The following is a 15,416-nucleotide window of genomic DNA, read 5'->3' as shown; positions in this document are numbered from 1 at the left end:
TCAGTTTTTCTACTTAAAAATATCATATTTAATTCAATTTGATACTTGACGTTTCTTTGTAGAGTTGCTAATTGTGAAATTTACTAGCAATTTATGAGTGAAAATTGTTTCTACGATTTCTCTCTGCTGCTATTCGCAGCAATATTAGTAAATAAATAAGAAAAACCGGCTGCAGTTCACCAATTCATCACAGTTTCCTGAGGTAAACATCATTCAATATTCTCCATCATGGGAATACAACAACAGAAGTCAAAAGTCAGCATTTGTATTTCGCAGTGTATTCCAAAAAGCCAGTTCCATCACATGAAACTACCATTTTATGATGCGCAATCCCATTCCATAAAACACCACAACCGCTCCTTATCGGAGGCTGAGAAGATATCAGGAGCAATCGTGTTTTTCATCAGTCTCAGCCCGCGCTCCGGTTTATTGTCACGGAAAATGAGAAGCTTGCGGGTGAGGAGGAGGATTCCGGCTTCGAGAATAAAAGTACGTTGAACACAGTGATGCATAATGCAGGAGCCGCGGCGTGTTTGTGCGTGCTGATGATTTGCTCTGCGCAGAATGAGACAAGCACCAGAAAACACTCTTTATCAGAGATTTCTACTGTTTGTTTGTGTAAACGCAGAAGAAGAGAGCCGTGCACTTAACAAGAACTCACATTTAGATCAGCAAACCTAAAGCAAGAGTCACTGTGACTAGAGCTCATACTAGCTTTAGAGTTGCAGACATGAAGAAGGATTCTGTTTCTGTACGGATTCCTTATAAACATCAAAGAAACGCCCTAGCAACCACCCACAGCACCTTAGCAACTAGAACTCCTTAGAAACTTTGTAGAAATGCCCTAGCAACCACACACAGCACCTTAGCAATTAAAACACCTTAGAAACTTTGTAGAAATGCCCTAGCAACCACACACAGCACCCTAGCAACTAAAGAACCTTAGAAACTTTGTAGAAATGTCCTAGCAACCACACACAGCACCTTAGCAACTAAAACACCTTAGAAACTTTGTAGAAATGCCCTAGCAACCACACACAGCACCCTAGCAACTAAAACACCTCAGAAACTTTGTAGAAATGCCCTAGCAACCACACACAGCACCCTAGCAACTAAAACACCTTAGAAACTCTGTAGAAATGCCCTAGCAACTACACACAGCACCCTAGCAACTAAAACACCTTAGAAACTTTGTTGAAATGTCCTAGCAACCACACACAGCACCCTAGCAACTAAAACACCTTAGAAACTTAGTAGAAATGCCCTAGCAACCACACACAGCACCTTAGCAACTAAAACACCTCAGAAACTTAGTAGAAATGCCCTAGCAACCACACACAGCACCCTAGAAACTAAACCACCTTAGAAACTTTGTAGAAATGCCCTAGCAACCACACACAGCACCCTAGAAACCAAACCACCTTAGAAACTTAGTAGAAATGTCCTAGCAACCAAACACAGCACCCTAGCAACTAAAACACCTCAGAAACTTAGTAGAAATGCCCTAGCAACCACACACAGCACCTTAGCAACTAAAACACCTTAGAAACTTTGTAGAAATGCCCTAGCAACCACACACAGCACCTTAGCAACTAAAACACCATAGAAACTTAGAAGAAATTTCCTAGCAACCACACACAGCACCCTAGCAACTAAACCACCTTAGAAACTTAGAAGAAATGCCCTAGCAACCACACACAGCACCCTAGAAACTAAACCACCTTAGAAACTTAGTAGAAATGCCCTAGCAACCACACACAGCACCTTAGCAACTAAAACACCTTAGAAACTTAGTAGAAATGCCCTAGCAACCACACACAGCACCTTAGCAACTAAAACACCTTAGAAACTTTGTAGAAATGCCCTAGCAACCACACACAGCACCCTAGAAACTAAACCACCTTAGAAACTTAGTAGAAATGCCCTAGCAACCACACACAGCACCCTAGAAACTAAACCACCTTAGAAACTTAGAAGAAATGTCCTAGCAACCACACACAGCACCCTAGCAACTAAAACACCTCAGAAACTTAGTAGAAATGCCCTAGCAACCACACACAGCACCTTAGCAACTAAAACACCTTAGAAACATTGTAGAAATGCCCTAGCAACCACACACAGCACCCAAGCAACTAAAACACCTTAGACACTTTGTAGAAATGTCCTAGCAACCACACACAGCACCCTAGCAACTAAAACACCTTAGAAACTTTGTTGAAATGTCCTAGCAACTACACACAGCACCTTAGCAACTAAAACACCTAAGAAACTTTGTAGAAATGTCCTAGCAACCACACACAGCACCCTGGCAACTAAAACACCTCAGAAACTTAGTAGAAATGCCCTAGCAACCACACACAGCACCTTAGCAACTAAAACACCTTAGAAACTTTGTAGAAATGCCTTAGCAACCACACACAGCACCCTAGAAACTAAACCACCATAGAAACTTAGTAGAAATGTCCTAGCAACCACACACAGCACCCTAGCAACTAAAACACCTCAGAAACTTAGTAGAAATGCCCTAGCAACCACACACAGCACCTTAGCAACTAAAACACCTTAGAAACTTTGTAGAAATGCCCTAGCAACCACACACAGCTCCTTAGCAACTAAAACACCTTAGAAACTTTGTAGAAATGCCCTAGCAACCACACACAGCACCTTAGCAACTAAAACACCTTAGAAACTTACTTTGTAGAAATGCCCTAGCAACCACACACAGCACCTTAGCAACTAAAACACCTTAGAAACTTTGTAGAAATGCCCTAGCAACCACACACAGCACCCTAGCAACTAAAACACCTTAGAAACTTTGTAGAAATGCCCTAGCAACCACACACAGCACCCTAGCAACTAAAACACCTTAGAAACTTAGTAGAAATGTCCTAGCAACCACACACAGCACCTTAGCAACTAAAACACCGTAGAAACTTAGTAGAAATGTCCTAGCAACCACACACAGCACCTTAGCAACTAAAACACCTTTGAAACTTAGTAGAAATGTCCTAGCAACCACACACAGCATCTTAGTAACTAAAACACCTTTGAAACTTAGTAGAAATGTCCTAGCAACCACACACAGCACCCTAGCAACTAAAACACCTTAGAAACTTAGTAGAAATGTCCTAGCAACCACACACAGCACCTTAGCAACTAAAACACCTTAGAAACTTAGTAGAAATGTCCTAGCAACCACACACAGCACCCTAGCAACTAAAACACCTTAGAAACTTAGTAGAAATGTCCTAGCAACCACACACAGCACCTTAGCAACTAAAACACCTTAGAAACTTAGTAGAAATGTCCTAGCAACCACACACAGCACCTTAGCAACTAAAACACCTTTGAAACTTAGTAGAAATGTCCTAGCAACCACACACAGCATCTTAGTAACTAAAACACCTTTGAAACTCAGTAGAAATGCCCTAGCAACCACATACAGCACCTTAGCAACTAAAACACCTTTGAAACTTAGTAGAAATGTCCTAGCAACCACATACAGCACCTTAGCAACTAAAACACCTTAGAAACTTAGTAGAAATTTCCAGCCCGTTCTCATCCCAAGGCGTCATATACTGACGCTTTTGACATTTCGTCTACATCGAACGCACATGGCACCCTTTAGCGTCAATATGAGACGCAGATAAATATGAGCCAGAACGTGCCTCCTAGCGGTCTAACCCTAACCCTACCCCAGACCTAAACCTACCCATAACCGAACAAAGCTCTGTGCGTGTCATATTGACGCTAAAGGGTGCCATGTGCGTTCGATGTAGACGAAATGTCAAAAGCGTCATGTTATGACGCCCAAGGATGAGAATGCGTTGAAATGTCCTAGCAACCACACACAGCACCCTAGCAACTAAAACACCTTAGAAACGTAGTAGAAATGTCCTAGCAACCACACACAGCACCTTAGTAACTAAAAAACCTTAGAAACTTAGTAGAAAAGTCCTAGCAACCACACACAGCACCTTAGTAACTAAAACACCTTAGAAACTTAGTAGAAATGTCCTAGCAACCACACACAGCACCCTAGCAACTAAAACTCCTTAGAAACTTTGTAGAAATGCCCTAGCAACCACATTCAGCACCCTAGCAACTAAAACTCCTTAGAAACTTTGTAGAAATGCCCTAGCAACCACACACAGCACCCTAGCATCGAAGTGGTCAAGCATCACTCACATTTTCTTGACAAATGTGTAAATGTAGTTACTGTGAAAAGTGTCTAGTGAATGTGCCTAGTTCATGAAAACCCCTCATGTGGTTGCAGAGCCATCAACTATGATGCCTTATGTAAAGGTTAGTTTCATTTATAGAGAACAGAGAGCTGGACCGTCCATCACCGCTGTATGTGTGAAGGAAGAATACATTTTTCCACAACCACTATGACATTTACAAGAGACTCGAGAGAAAGAGAGAGAGAGATGGTCTATTTTAAAGAGAAAAGGTGGTAGAGACATTCTGAAAGTTGGTGTTTGGTGAGAAATGAGAGTGGGAGGGGTTTCCCCAGGTGAGAGTGAGTGAGTAAGAGCGAGAGAGATACAGAATATGATGGTGAGAGAGAAGCTGTGCTTTCAAAATACTTCTGTGCTGGAGATCTGCAGGTTGAGTATGTAAAGGGGAAATATACCATATATTTTTTTTCATATCATTTAAAGTCAGTGAGTGCTTCCTGCACCAAAAACAGTTTTACAATTTTTCTGCATATATTTCTGCCTCTTGTTTTTTTTTTTTTTTGCCGCAGTGCTTTTAAGACTAATATGAAAACGCCCTGTTCTCTTTGCTGGTTTTCTGTCGGTTAAAAATACTGCAGTTTCTAACGGCTCTTATCCTTCAATAACAGTCTGTATGTAAAGCATAAAAACAATCTTCACTGAAATGTGCCACTCTATTTGTTCACTTTACAGCTTATTTTGCCCAAAAACTGTCATGTAAAATGGTTTTATGTACCATTTAGAGGAAATATGAAATCTCAAAATGTATAAATTAAACATTCAAAATATAGTCCAGCAAACAATGCACAAGAAATTAGTGAAACAGTTTGCGATTAGAATTTCTGTTCATCCTAAAGAAATAAGGTTATTTAATTAACAAGAAGAAAACAACAACAAAGCAGAATATCCTCCTGGTAAGTTATTTAGCTGTACAAAAAAGTTGCTAACTAATATTTGTTATTAGATATTCATTTATTATTATCGTAATCATCACAATCAAGCCTTGCAGCTTTGAAAAATAAGGTTCATATAGTTCTTCTCATGGATATCTACAGTAATTTATAAAAAAATGATGCGGAATTAGTCACGATTAGTTACTTCTCAGAAAGAATGATAAAACATAAAATCAACCTGGTAACTTTTAAACACAATTTGTCACCTGGCTGACTGATGATGACCCTGAATGAATAAGGATAATTTGCATTTTTCACAAGTTATTTCCCTTTTTGTATGCAATCTGCATCAACAAACAGACGTTGGGTGCCATTTGAGGTTATTTAATTAAGTACCAATTTTGATATTGATATATTTTTTCTGGTGTTTGAGAAAAATAGTATCCTAGCTAACAGGGAATGTTATCAGGCTGTTCTGCAAAGGTTATGAACAAACAAAGTTATCTGGTCTTTAATGACATTCTCAAATCATTAGCACAAAAATGTTATTTATACATCATTCATGGAATGTTTTTCTGAAATGTTTTAGTTGGACGTTCATTTTCTTAAATGTTGCTGACCTTGATACTTGTTTCAGAATATTCAGAGAACATTAAAAAGTAACATTCCCATAATGTTTATGTCTATGTGGTATTTTTAATTTGCTTTAAGACAAACCATGTGTAAATTCATAAGTCGACAGCATTGCTGAGTATTTCCTCCTTAAACTGCAGTGAACCAAAGACAGTCTCAAAAACACGCTTTGAAATCGCTGGTGTTTCTGACGTCACAAACTACCTTGTAACCAATCAGATCAACGTGTGATCGTCAACCAGTGGATCTCTGAGCTGAGTGAGTGAGTGGAGGCGGGGCTCATTTGCATATTCATAGAACTGCGCATACTAAATGACGCTTGGGTGTCGAGTTACATTCAAGATATTTTAAGCCATGAGGAAAAAACTTTTAAATATGTCACTTTGGGGATCAAAGATGAGTTTTAAGGGGGACTTTAAAAAACTAGACGTTTTAAACGTTCAGTAATGATGTTTTCATAACTAAAGGGAACGATAGCATAACATTCTTTGCAAGCTGGGATCTATCATGCTTCTCTCGAAGTGAATGGGTGGGCCACATTTCTGAAGACCAAACTGGCCTGGATGTCATGTAAATGTGTTCATCATCACTCTGGTATGAGCCGTTTTTCCTGCATGCCTTCTAATACTTTGTTCACTGTGATGTTAAAACGTAACGTACCTGCCATTTGCTCTTTGAATAATGAAATTGGTTGGTAAAAGCAGTCACAGCTTGTATAACTTATTCAAAAGCACATTAGCAATCAGCAAAACCAGCAAGTTAGTGCCTTATGGAGGAAAGTGTTTACAAAGGACCTCTAATGAAGTCTTAATTATGTTTAATCACGTTGCCAACCTCATTGTTGTTTTGATATGGAATAGTGACTGAACAGAATATGCAAATGTTTAGTGAGCTAATGGTTGACGTGCAGCTGTGAACGCAGTCGTTTCTTAACTCATTCCACATGATGACCTTTTAAGTGGAGCAAAAAGAGCGAAAGTGACAATACTGATGAATAATGGATGATTAAAAAGGCTTTCGAAAAGCTTAATGGTGGAATTAAATTTACTATAATAACAGATTTGCATGGGTCCCGTCATCCCACTAATATTTAAAGTGGAAGTTTAAATATAGCTTTATGGCATGGCATTGAGAGATATGATAAAACGCATTGTATGCATTATGCACATCTCGGAGACTTCAACATCCCGCTGTATTCGAGGAGAGACACTTCTCAGTTTATAATTCAAGGTCAGCAGAATCTCAGTTTATTCCTCATATTCAGGAGAAAAATCAAGACCTAAACATGGCAATTACAGTTTTCATGCAGAGTGGAATATGCATTTTAGTTTTAAATCACGCTTTACCAAATTATGAACATCTACAGAGTGATAAAAACATCTTTGATGCCAAACTTAAACACTCTTCAGTGGGGGTTTATTAAAGGGATACTTCACTTTGAAATTAATTTTTGTTTCCGCAGTAGTTTCAATTTTGATATTTTTAGGTCAAACCGCTCTTGTCTGTCAGTCATTTAATGCGGGTCTGTGGTCACTGTCTCAAAGAGCATGGAAAGAGCATATATACACTAGATGTCGCCTTAAAGACATTTGTTCCAATGAACTGCCGTAGACAAGGCGACATCTGGTGTATATACAGTATCTATGCACCAGTCTGCGTACACGTCACACACCAGGATTCGCGCGCGCCCTCAGATCACTTGGACGTGGCTGTGTATAAGAGTTAAAAACGATATAAATACTGTTCGTTTTCTCACACAAACCGCTCGTTTCGTGTCTTAGGCCATCAATGTGTACTTACGATGGGGAATTGTTTAATTTGGACGATGGGGAATTGTTTTAATTTGGACTCTGTGCATGCTCTTTGAGACAGTGACCACAGACCTGCATTAAATGACTGAAAGACAAGAACGGTTTGACCTAAAAATATCAAAATTGAAACTACTGCGAAAAAAGACACCTACATCTTGGATGCCCTTGAGGTAAGCTAAAACATACCAAAATTTAATTTCAAAGTGAACTATCCCTTTAAGGCGTATCGGCTGATATATGTTAATTTTTCATGCTATCGTTATCGGCCCGATAAGAAACTTTGTCCGATATATTAAAGCCGATAAATAATGTATTATTTCCTTCAGCTGAGACACTTTAGATGTGCACTGTTCACCATGATGGCTTTAAATTGCTTGAAATATGATTCCAATCACTTCAAAAATAGGAAAATTCAGTGAAGTGCAACAGTTAAGTCTCATATCGGCTACATAAAGTTATATTGAAAACATCATAATTGTGTGTTTAGGTCATGGCTTTTAATGCTTAGACTTTTGTTTTTTATAATCAGGCTCTCAAAAATTGCAAAAAAAATTTGATTTAGATTTATCGGCCAATATATCGGTTATCGGCTTTCAAATATGAAGAATTATCGGTTATCGGTATCGGCTAAAATGTTCATATCAGTGCATCCCTAGTTCTATTTACAACTCTGACTCAACTTTAAAAAACCTTTATGCCAAAAAAGTTCTATACAAAGAGGAATGAATTGCATTTGTTTACGGGCTGTTTAATTCATAACCTTTAATAAAAACTAAATCATGATGCTATGATTTGAAACGGTTCTATATATGAAGCAACTGATGGAACTCTTTAAGATTTTTATAAAGAACCTTTTCTTCTAAGAGTGTTTTATGTTTTTCAAATCAATAACTCTAATTATAAGCAATATAATAGTGATGCTTGGCTTAGTGAACACCATCAACCCAAAACTCTCAGGCTTTCTGTCCTTCAGTGTCTCACCGACTGTAAATGCGTTTGTTTTCATTTGGCTGTGTCTCTAAACGAGTGTAGCGTTGTATTATTCATCTCCCCCAGAGCTATGACTGTCTCTGCGTCCTCGCGCTCGCCGTCCTGCCGCTGCCAAGACAACAGCAATGGATCTAAAACAACACGGGCAATTAATGAGGAACGAGTGGCGTTCTGCAGCGTTTCAAGAGCGATTGAAACGCTTTCAGTGGCCTTGGACGTGGAGTGTCGGTGTGGGAGTTCGAAGGGCCCTGGAGTCGCTCCTCCGTCTGTGTTTCTGCACTCAGAGGTGATATGGAGTTGATTTAGGTGCCGGATATTTAACCTCTAATGCCGATGGCTGTCATTAAAACTCAAAACCACTGAACAATAAACTCCCCTTAAAGGGATAGTTCACCCTGAAATGAAAGTTGAGTCCTCATTTACTCACCCTGGTGTTGTTCTAATGCCATACGCGCTTCTGTCTTTTTTGAAGCACTAAAGGGGAAGATTTATAAGCAAATGTCCTGCTCACACTCGTCCGTACAATGGCAGTGAATAGCGACCTATAAGTATGAAAAAAAAGACGCAAAAGTATGACAGAATGATCCCATGCGACACGTTTTTAGCACTTAAAATAATAATTTTATCCCTTGAAACTCATATTTTTACATATTTAAATGTTTTTTCGATGAAAAAAAATTCTTCATGCCTTAAAATATCTTGAATGTAACTCGACACCCTTGCCTCATTTAGTATGCGCGGTTCTATGAATATGCAAATGAGCCCCGCCTCCACTCACTCACTCAGCTCAGAGATCCACTGGTTGACGATCACACGTTGATCTGATTGGTTACAAGGTAGTTTGTGACGTCAGAAACACCAGCGATTTCAAAGCGTGTTTTTGAGACTGTCTTTGGTTCACTGCAGTTTAAGGAGGAAATACTCAGCAATGCTGTCGACTTATGAACTTACACATGGGTTTGTCTTAAAGCAGATTAAAAACACCACATAGACACATAAACAACATTAAAAGCTGGATTTTCACCACAGGGGGACTTTAACTAGACTAGAATCCATGTACTTTCTTCTCTGAGGTGAGTATACCAGTTGTTTTCGCCACAACAAAAAGTTATCTCGTTCATTCACATCTGTATCAGTCTGGAGATATTCAACTCAGTGAAGAAATGGATACTTTTTTAGGATTTCTAGGTGTTGTATTTCATGTAGCATATTTATTCATCTCAATTTTCTGTGCGGGTCGGAGTGAACTGTGGCGCTGATAGAGTCTCAGTCGAGCACGGTGTGGATTTTCATTAAATAATACATAAACTTTAAGTTTGTTTTTCACCAAACCCTATTGTAAACCCCCAGAACACTTGGAATATACGACACATGTAACACAGGATCTGTGATACTTTTGATTCTTATTAATAAAAACCTTGTTGCTGGTCGCTATTCACTGCCATTATGTGGAAGAGCGCGAGCGGGACTTTAAAAAAAATCCCCTTTTGTGGTCCAAAAAAAAACAAAAAAAACACAGAACCGCATTCTGCATTAGAAAAACACCAGGCTGAGTAAATGATGACTTAACTTTCATTTTAGGGTGAACTATCTCTTTAAAGGTGAAGTGTGTCATTTTGTTGCTATCTCCCATCCTGGCTCAAAGTCAACATTGATCGTAATGCATATCATTTTCAAAATGTAGTGTACACTCTTAAAAATATCTACTTTCCAAAAGGGTTTTTTGCATTGATGCCGTTGCCATAGAAGAACCATTTTTGGTTCCCCAAAGAACGAGAGATAAAATAAGCTCTTTTTTACATTTTTATAACCTAAATAATCTTTTTCCACTATAAAGATCCTTTTGTGCAGTGAAAATATCCTGTGGATGTTAAAGGTTCCATATGGAACGATTGATGCCAATAAAGAACCTTTACTTTTTGTATGTTAAAATAAGAGTAAAACATCATATTCAACAAGACAATAAAAATATAAATATATTTTTTCAAAATTATCATTTTGGTTTTAAAATTGCTCACATTTAGAATTAGCGAATATAACATATTTATAAGCCTAAATATTAATTTTGCGTAACCCAGAAACCGCATAGCATCATTTTCTTCAGAAGATTTAAAACCGAGTTATATTTTTGCAATTACATTTGATGATTCTTCTGGTGCAGAAATGACAGACTTCACCTTTAATAAACAGACTCATGAATGTGCACACATACACACATCTCTCTTCACCGCCGCCCTCTCCAGACCCATAAACAAAGCCAAACATTAATATAAAATATAAATGTTCAGCAGTCTGCATTCAAAGTCACTCTCAGTTTCCGAAAAGGGACAAATGGAAAAATACACCAAGCGTACAATAAAAATCAGCTTTATTGTGTCTCACTGTGATTTGGTTAAAGGATTTTCAATGACATTGATAAGTGCCTACAAAACACAGCCTTTACTGTGTTTTCTAGCAATCAGCAGCATTATTACGCTATAAGAGACACTATAGCGTGATTTCACACGTAAATGATTTGTTTCTAAAGGCAGGAACACAAACACAGAGGTTGTGTTTAAATAAGGGGGTCGGTCTCACCGTGGAAAGGAGAAACTCACCGTTAGATTGCAATCAAGGATTTCTACACAAAAAAAGGAGCATGATCGTATACTTCTCTCTGCACACACAAACTAAAGAAACACAGAGAGCTTTACATTTGCATGCACTTCTCTTCAACGATTGTTACTGTATGTGTAGCTCATTTATGGAATAATAAAATCATACTCTCTTTGTTGTCAGTCAGCAAACACAACAATTCTCGTGCATTATTGTTCCATGTGATTTTATTTTATTCTCTACATATTCTCACCATACTGTATTTGATCTTGTCATGAGAAAGCTGATATGAGCAGCACCTGCAGTCCGGGACGCTGTGTAAATCCACAGGCCCGGGACAACATGTTTATGGGTGGATCCCTCGACACAAGGCGACGGCTCTGTCTAAAGATGCATTCACAGAACGCATGAGTTTGCAATGTTAACTTGCTGCCATCTAGAGCACTACACTGCACACTACACACTACACATTACACACTACACACTACACACTACACATTACACACTACACACTGCACATTACACACTACACACTGCACATTACACACTACACACTGCACATTACACACTACACACTGCACACTACACATTACACACTACACACTGCACATTACACACTACACACTGCACATTACACACTACACACTGCACATTACACACTACACACTGCACACGTCTGTCCAGGATAGATATATAAACTAAATCTAAAATTTAGAGATGCCATAATATGTATAAAAAAAAAAAAAATATATATATATATATATATATATATATATATATATATATATATATATATATATATATATATATATACAGTACCAGTCAAAAGTTTGGAAACATTACTATTTTTAATGTTTTTGAAAGAAGTCTCTTATGCTCATCAAGCCTGCAGTTAAAAAAAAAAAAAAAGTAATATTATGAAATATTATTACAATTTAAAATAATGGTTCTCTTTTTTAATATATTTTAAAATGTAATTTATTTTTGTGATGCAAAGCTGAATTTTCATCAGCAAGTACTCCAGTCTTTGGTGTCTTATGATCCTTCAGAAATCATTCTAATATGATGATTTGATACTCAGTTATTATCAATGATGGGAACAGTTGTGCTGTTTAATATATTTTTTTGGAATACTTTTTTCAGGATTCATTGATGAGTAAAACGTTAACAGCATTTATTCATAAAAACAGCATTTATTCAAAATAAAAACATTTCTAACAATATAAATCGTTACCATCACCTTTTATCAATTTAACGCATCCTTGTTGAATTAAAGTACTAATTTCTTTTAAAAAAAATAGTTATTGTTCCCAAACTTTTGAACGGTAGTGTATATTGTTACAAAAGATTTCTATTCTAAATAAATACAGTTCTTTTTAACTTTTTATTCATCAAATAATCCTGAAGAAAGTATCTCAGGTTATAAAAAAAATATTAAGCAGCACAACTGTTTCCAACATTGATCATAAATCATCATATTAGAATGATTTCTGAAGGATCATAAGACACCAAAGACTGGAGTACTTGCTGGTGAAAATTCAGCTTTGCATCACAAAAATAAATTACATTTTAAAGTATATTAAAAAAGAGAACCATTATTTTAAATTGTAATAATATTTCATAATATTAATGTTTTTTTATTTATTAATTTTTTAACTGCAGGCTTGATGAGCATAAGAGACTTCTTTCAAAAACATTAAAAATATTAATGTTTGCAAACTTTTGACTGGTACTGTATATATATATATATATTTATCATATATTATCATATAAGTTATCATTTATATATGAATAAAGACTTCAGATGCAAAAACCTCCAAGTCCATCTGACATTTTTCTTTTAAATTAGCTTTTTGTTTTATTTTGCTCTCATCAGGGACATTTTTGAAAATAAGGCATTTCAACTTTCCGTTGCCGTTAAAGTGAAATTACTGCACCTGAACACACACACACACACACACACACACATATATATATATATATATACACACACACACACACACACATATATATATATATATATATATATATATATATATACATACACACACACACACACACATATATAACGTGATTAATCGCATCTAACATAAAAGTTTGTAAAAAAATATATATACATATATATATATATATATATATGAGGAGTTCAGATGCAAAAGCCTCTAAGTGCCATCTGAAATTTTCTTCTAGAATGATAATTTTTATCAAGCTTGTATATTTAATAGGTAGTTTTCATTGCCATTTAATTGAAATTACTGAATTTAAATATACGAGCTTGATAAAAATTATCATTCTAGAAGAAAATTTCAGATGGCACTTAGAGGCTTTTGCATCTGAACTCTTCATATATATATATATATATATACTATATATAAATCAGACAACAGACAGAGAATCTTTTTTCAGGATTAGTTTAGGTGGCTAAATAACAGACAGATGTGCACTTTCCCGATGCGGTAAATACTCTCCTCTTGAATAATTTATATCAACTGTCTGTTCGGGTTTCTATATAAAGTGTTGCAACGATTCCGACATCTAAAGGGCCCTTTTTGCGAATGCTGAATCACGCCGACAAGGTTCAATGAGGCCATGAAAGAGGGTTTGAGAACAAGTTTCACTACATTACTGCCTTCAAAATCTCACATGGTCTGACAAAAAATACTATAGTTGCAGAAATTGTTGCTACAATAAAATGTAACCAATTTTGTCATAAAAAAATAAATAACTAAGAAACTAAATAAATGTAATTCACAATGAATGTCTCATTTATTATGATTTTACAGTGACAACTGCAGTTAATAATAATTAAAATGTTATGTTGACACAATTATAGTTACCATGGTGGATTTATTTCTTTAAGACTCATAACATAAAGTTACATAAAAACTTAGATTGGTCTAATTTAATATCAAAACGTAAGACTTTTTGCACCTTGACTAACCGCTAGTTGGTCATACTAGTACAGTACTAGTACAGTGCAGTCTTAACAGCATAATGGCTATGTTTATGCAACTGGTTTGTGAGGGCTACTAAATAACTTCTTTCAATAAATGATGCCGTAATTAACCCAATTTTATTGTGTTGCATATTCACAGATTGGCTTTAAAAGAAAAGATTTGCTTTGAATTGAGAATGAAAAGTCATTATAATATAGGGTGACCATATTTTAGTTTTTAGAAAAGAGGACGGTGGCGTGGTTGATGGGTGGGGGGGTGGTTTGGGGGCGTGGTTAGTGGGTGGAGGCGTGGTTTCGGGGTGCGGTTAATGGTTGGGGGCGTGGTTTGGGGGGTGAATGTGTCAAAAAATACTTGACAAATGCATTCACAACCTTGCAACCAAGTTATTGTACTTTAATACATAAAGTAGGCCTAATACATCCTTTCCATTCAACATTTGGCCCGCAACAATAGAATAATACAAAAATTATAATAGTTTAGCTTTTATAACACCTTTTACATGACACTATTTATTTTCATGGCCATAGGTTAAAATAAAAAATAAAAAATCTACTACACTATTTCAGTAAAAAAACTATTGCAATCCCCCTGATGTTCTCTTGTAGCCTTTACTGTCTTATAGCTTTTACTTATGTGGGCTTGTAGGACAATAGCATGCAGAATAATTTTCTTTGGTCTGCCAAAACATGCTCTGAGTCAGTAGAAAACAGGGCGCATTTGATGTTATCTTCCAAACGATGGCGCTGTTGTCAACATTAGGCTACTCATATTAGAGAACACAAATACACAAATACAGCAAACAATCCCAAAACATTTTATCCTTTGCAACTGCGTGCCATTCAACACATGCCCTAAATATATTTCTCTTAATATATGTCTTTTTTCCGCTTCTCAGAAGTTTTTAGCGCACCTGGAGGAGGAGCATAGCGAAGTCAGATGATTCACTTGAACGAATCGATTCGTTAGGTTGCTTCGTTTTAATGAACCGTTTTGATACAAACGATTCACCAAGTTATCGCTCACAGAAAATGTACCATTTTAAATCTTAAATTAAGATCAATGTTCTAAATGAGATTAAGAGTCAAACATACTCAAAGATTTTGAGTTGATTTTCACTGTATTTACGAATAAAACAAGTAAAACGTTTTATCATGTGTGATTTTATTTTTTATCACGGTAATGCCCTGTTTTAGACATAACAAGCCAAATTATTACCATTTATGCCATCTCATGAATATGCTAATCTTTAAGTGTAATAATCTTCTTAATCAAATTATTACTGTCTGACGCTGTCACTATAACATATAAAAGCCTCTG

This window comes from Scardinius erythrophthalmus (genome assembly GCF_964197995.2).
Source record: "Scardinius erythrophthalmus genome assembly, chromosome: 12".
Classification (NCBI taxonomy): Eukaryota; Metazoa; Chordata; class Actinopteri; order Cypriniformes; family Leuciscidae; genus Scardinius; species Scardinius erythrophthalmus.
The sequence above is the reverse complement of the archived record's forward strand: the minus strand, read 5'-3'. Positions refer to the sequence as shown.